The following is a 5,519-nucleotide window of genomic DNA, read 5'->3' as shown; positions in this document are numbered from 1 at the left end:
TCCGTCATTAGATATTTATTGAACATCTACTATATGCTAGGTACTCTAGGTAGTCTCTATAAATCAATCAGAATTGGCAAGTTACATGAAACCAGTTTCCCCATTTCTGATTCAAATCCTGCATTCAATTCTATTCCTGTTAGAAAATGTATGGAGTAATAGATCCCGACCTGTTAGCTCTCCATCGGTGCACTCTCTTTCAAATGGGTTGGAAGAGGAAGCCTCTTGCAAATAAAAGGGTCTATTATTGCTCGGTCAAGAATATTTTGAGTAATGAAATAACATCTATGTTTTCTAAAAGTCAAAAGATGAGTGGATGGTTTTTGTGGAAACTATGGGAAAATACATATATTGACTTAAAATTCCACCTTTTGAACACAGTTACCTGATCACTGATTATAAAGTTGCTACTAATATTAGCCTTCTCATGGGTTTCAATATTATCATTTATAAAGCAATATTACTGCTTTCTGGGTAAGAGAAAATGAATTCCCTTTTTGTTCAAGCCATAATTTCTGAGTTCTTTGACATGCTATATAAAAACTTTTTTCTCCTTCTTTTGATTAGGTTTCTTGGAAATAAACCCTGATATGTTATTTAACTTCTGTTAAATAACTTGAAGCTTATATTTAGATGCCTGTTCTCAATGTGACTATCTCTCAAATTTATGTACCATATGTATTCAAGTGACCCAATAATTTTTCTAAATGCTGGAAATAACAATTGTAGTACCTGGACATCCTCCTTAGAAAATTAGGATAGTAATGACTATCTGGCCAAGACTGTTCCTTCAGCAAAATGACAGCTATTGATATACACATTATCCAATAATAACACCTTTAAGTTACATTTTAAGCAGAAAATAAATTAATGAAATATTTCAATTTTTATGATGTAGACTACTACAGTGTTATTTCTAATATTATGGGAAAATGAAAGGTGAAATAAATAACAAACATACTTATGAAACAGGGGTATTAAATCAGCTTTCAGCAGTGGCAAGTAAGTAGAACATGCATAAGATCATATGTCAGGGACTAGAGAAGACCAAAATGTTGGATTATTTCATGAGACTGACATAGATTCTCAAGACTTTTGAGAAACCAATTTGATCTGTAAAATGATTTTACAACTCATTTAATTATTTGTAATTTATTCCTTTTGATTAACTTTTAATTAGTCTTTTACCAGAGACCAAATATTATAAATGTGGTGTTGATAGCAAACTTTTTATATTAATACAACACTTTTAACCCCTAGATCTAGTATTTCCAGATGACATGTTTCTATTGAGGTTCTGTGGTTTTGTGTTCTTGTGGATGAGTTGTTCAGATGAATGTCACTAAATGGAACACTTAAATTTTGGTGTAGAGTTCAATTCGAAGAACTCTCAGCTTGATGTTTGCCTCAGTTTTTCTCAGTTGCTCCTTTTTTTCTGTAAAGCTTAATTATTTTTGGCCGTGGAGGGTATGTGAATATATATATATATATATATATATATATATATATATATATATATAACTCTGTATTAGGAGAGATGCATTTTTAATTTTATAACTTTCCACTGAGACTTCTAGTTAACTTTTTAAGACTATTTGATCAAAGAGGATAGGTAACTTGTAGATGCTGAATTTTCTATAGCATCATTTAAATCTATTTAAAGGAGAGTTGAGCAGGGGGGCCAAGTCAACTCTCCCCTCCCATGTCTCCTGTGAGCCACATCTCCAGTGCTAATAGCTACCTCCCAGGAAGGAAGAGATGGCAGCTGTGCAGCACATTGGAGGCCCTAAATGGTATCAAGGGAAGCTGTGGGCAGCTCTGCACAATTTCTGGAGCAATATCAAATTACTATTAAGCATAAGACAGATGTACAAGTGATTGAGAAGAGAATCACATAACTAGTCAAGTTTCAAATCAATGACTTCAGTTTTATAATCATGACATTAAAAGTTGAAAAATCTTCTGATCACAGCTTAAGTATTTTAACAGCTGTTTTTATTTTCCTTTCTCCTTTCCACGCACCCTCTCCTCAGTGACTGTTCACTTCCAAAGCTTTGCCCTCAATGATCCTCAATGTGTAATCATTTTTGCTATGTAGATGTTTCAGTTTTCTACAGGAGCACTGGAAATTAAAGAGCTAAAAGTTTAAAGATAAAATCAGCTTCGATGAAGGACAGGTTGGTTGATATTTATTTCAAAGACTCTCAAATAAACCTCAGCAGCAGAGTGTGAAATCAACAATATATGTTTAGGATGTAAAGTTGTTTTATTTCAGAAGTATGTGTGTGCGTGTGAGAATTATGCGTGCATTTGCATAACCCATCAGCCAATGTAAGGTGCGAACTCCCCAGAAATATCACTCTCTACCTCTCTCACCACTACTGATCTATATGTTTATTCGAGTGTCACATTATTCCTTGTGTCTGTATCGATGGTAAGCAAACAGAGAGAAAGTAAAAGGAACAACACATTAAATCAGGGCCAAGTCATACTATCTTCTCCAGTTGCATATTCTCATGTTCTCTGGTGTTTAAAAGTTTTGTAGAAGTTTAAAAACTGGTTTCCAGTGAAAGTGCGTAGCTGAGTTTCTTTTCTGAGCTTCCTTCATCATGTTGAAACTTAGAATTTGTCTGAATCTCACTTTGTAAAGTATTTGGAATAGTCAGAAGTTGAATACTTAGTTTTCAGGAATTCTGACTGGAGAAATGTTTAGAATGTGACTTTTCCAGATCTCTACATCTATTCTGTTTATTTAAAGTTGCCATCATTTTTGTTTTAATTTTTACAAACTCAAAAGAATTAGTACGGGATTTTTTACACAGCTGCTGAAACCGCCATTCATATAATACCATACATATCTGGGCAACACAGTGTTTTCAAATAGGATGCCATGAGTTTGAACCTAGGTTTATGTACAATATGCCGAATTAGTTTTACTCCCTTCCTAAATAGTTTAAACTCTAAATTGTTTTCCTTACATTGTAGTATAAAGAGTGGCAGGATTGGATTCTCCTTATTATGTAGCTTTTAGTAAGTTAACAAAATACACTGGACAAGGGCAAGTTGGTATTCATTTACTTGCAACTAAATCAATAGTGAAAAATGAATTTTAAGGTCTGAGAAAATTAATCTAATGTTCACATTTTTTAAAGCAACATTTATCCTGTGGAAAGCTCTTTTAGGCAGGATAGTCTTTCAGTGGCATGACAGAAAATGCTAAATTATGTATACAATAAGAATACACTCAATGTGTTCACTTACCTTTTACTTCTGATTAGGACAGATTTAGGTATATTCAAGTTAAAGAAAAAGGCAAGCTTTCTTTCTGTTGAAGTGTTAAATTGCTTACTTTTGCCTCTGATACAGGCGTGGGGCTAATCCTACAATGCTTGAAAAGCATTCCCTTCGAAACATACTTACACTAGTCGGGCATTTTCCTAAGCCATGGGGGGATGGCATGGGTTTGACTGATACTTGGAGACCAAAAAAAAAAAGAGGATAAGATTTAAAAAGTCATAAAGTTAAGAGAATGTAATCTTGTTTTCCCTTTTTCTTTTCAAGGCTCAGAATTTATGATGTCAAATTCTATTACTATAAAACATAAAAACATGAGATGATTATGTGAAGCAAATTTTGAACTTGAAGATAGTTATTAATGGAATGTATTTGACAAACAGCCCCCACTTTCACTGACAAATTTGAGCATAATCCAGTTTATGATTTCCCAATTTCTAAGAAAATGACTTTAAACAAATCGTGGGACAAATTTATAACTTGGCTCTGGCATGGAAGAATGGTCTCTGTGAAAGAATAAAATCCTAGGGGTTATAAATGGGTCAAAAGAATTAGATATTTTATTTATACTTCAGAAATGTAACCAAGTGAGTGAAATGTTTTCATATACATTTTTACATCCAACAGCAGTGACAGACTGTTCATACATTAATTCTATAGGAAAATGTACATCCTTTTTCTTTTTGCTGATTTGCCAAGTGTTCATGGACAAAAAACAAACAAACAAAAAAAAAACAAAACAAAACACTTTTCATTGCAACCTGAACTATTGAAATAACCAAGGGTAAGCCATATTCCTTTCAATAGCCTTATGGTGTTAATAAAGCTATTGTCCAAATGCATGTTAATATTGGCATGTGTAGGATGAAGACTCATAAATTGTCCAAAATGTGAACGCCCAATTTGAAAACTTTACAAAATAGTCTAATGGATTTTGTGACTGAAATCTGCCCAGGGACAATAGAGTCCAGGATGGTTTATTTTAAGTGTACTTCTGTAGCTCTATTCCTAGCTGACTATTCTTCGATTCCCTAATCACAAAGAAGTGCATTCTTATGAAGTTAAGCAGCTATAGACACAGAATGCTGATGACATTCTCTCCATATCTGAGTTATCTAAAGAAAACCCAGTTAGTGGTAATTCTACCAAATACTTGTAACATTCACATGAAATTTTAATTGATTTTCAAACAGTACAAGTGTGCCATGAATCCAACCACACAGAATATATGCCTTAAGCCCACTAGGTTTAAGCAATTGTGTCTTTTGTAGACAAAAACTATGTAAAATAAAATCTGATAACTCCCTGGTGTTAGAGGTAGACAGTTTTCTTTCAAATCCTAGGTTTGGTCCTTTATTTTATTCAGCAGTGAAAGCCATGAATACAGAACGAATAACAGCTGTTACATTTCTCAACCATGACTTCTAACGTCAGAGAATTCAAAGTATGAACATAGTACACAGTAATGAAAAGTATCAAAAATTAGTTTACCTCAAAAAAGATAAATAAAACAGGTATATTCCACCAATACATAAACAGATGTTTGTGCTACAGTTAAAATTTGCTGTATACAAAAGATCATAGTCCCCATAATCAGCTTATGATAGAAGCAAGAATACATGAGCCATTTAAATTGTCAGACATTATGCTTTATAAGGTATGCACAGAAGTTCAAGCAATAAATACATACATTAGTTCAAAGCCTTACAATAGCTACGCAAAGCAGATGCAGAAAAGCAGATTTGCTATTACTAGCAAGCAATGATATAAGAGTAAAAATTCATGAAATGCATTAAAGCAACATTTTTCTTAGAAAAAGTCTGGTCATTTATGGGTCCACCAACATTTTTACATAATATGCACAATTATCAAAATACAGACCAAGCATTTCAGAAAACTCCAAAAAACCTAAAATCTATTTTCAAAGCAATTGCAGTTTTGGAGGTTTTTCTGGTATAATGTGCAAGCAGCTATTTTTTAAAATTGTATTCATATAAAACCCATGCAAAACTCTACAGGTATATGCATTCTGTGGCTGAGACTTCCTTTCAAAAGTTTTGTAACTGAGGTATGCATACTTTAGCATTGTAGTCTTAGGCCGCCCTCCTGATGGTACAGCTCTCACAGTTACTTTCAGTCCATCAAAGCCTTTTGAACATGCACCTGAAAGACCCATTTTCCCTTCAGATAATCCATACAGTAGGATCCCAGATGACTGAAAACTT

The 5,519-nt window shown here is 33.5% G+C and overlaps 1 protein-coding gene across 4 annotated transcripts in view; it reads right to left on the bottom strand.

The window, feature by feature from the left end:
* Positions 1-3,841: 3,841 nt before the first annotated feature.
* Positions 3,842-5,519, bottom strand: part of FOXP2 (forkhead box P2) — a 1,127,785-nt gene continuing 1,126,107 nt past the window's right edge. For all 4 annotated transcript variants that reach the window (XM_054692568.1, XM_054692569.1, XM_054692570.1 and 1 more), the window contains one exon: positions 3,842-5,519. This exon is cut by the window's right edge and continues 2,319 nt beyond it. The gene's annotated coding sequence lies outside the window, so the exon portion shown is untranslated.

Source organism: Talpa occidentalis, unplaced genomic scaffold, assembly GCF_014898055.3.
Source record: "Talpa occidentalis isolate TD23 unplaced genomic scaffold, MPIMG_talOcc4v2.1, whole genome shotgun sequence".
Classification (NCBI taxonomy): Eukaryota; Metazoa; Chordata; class Mammalia; order Eulipotyphla; family Talpidae; genus Talpa; species Talpa occidentalis.
This window is presented reverse-complemented; position numbering and strand designations above follow the sequence as displayed.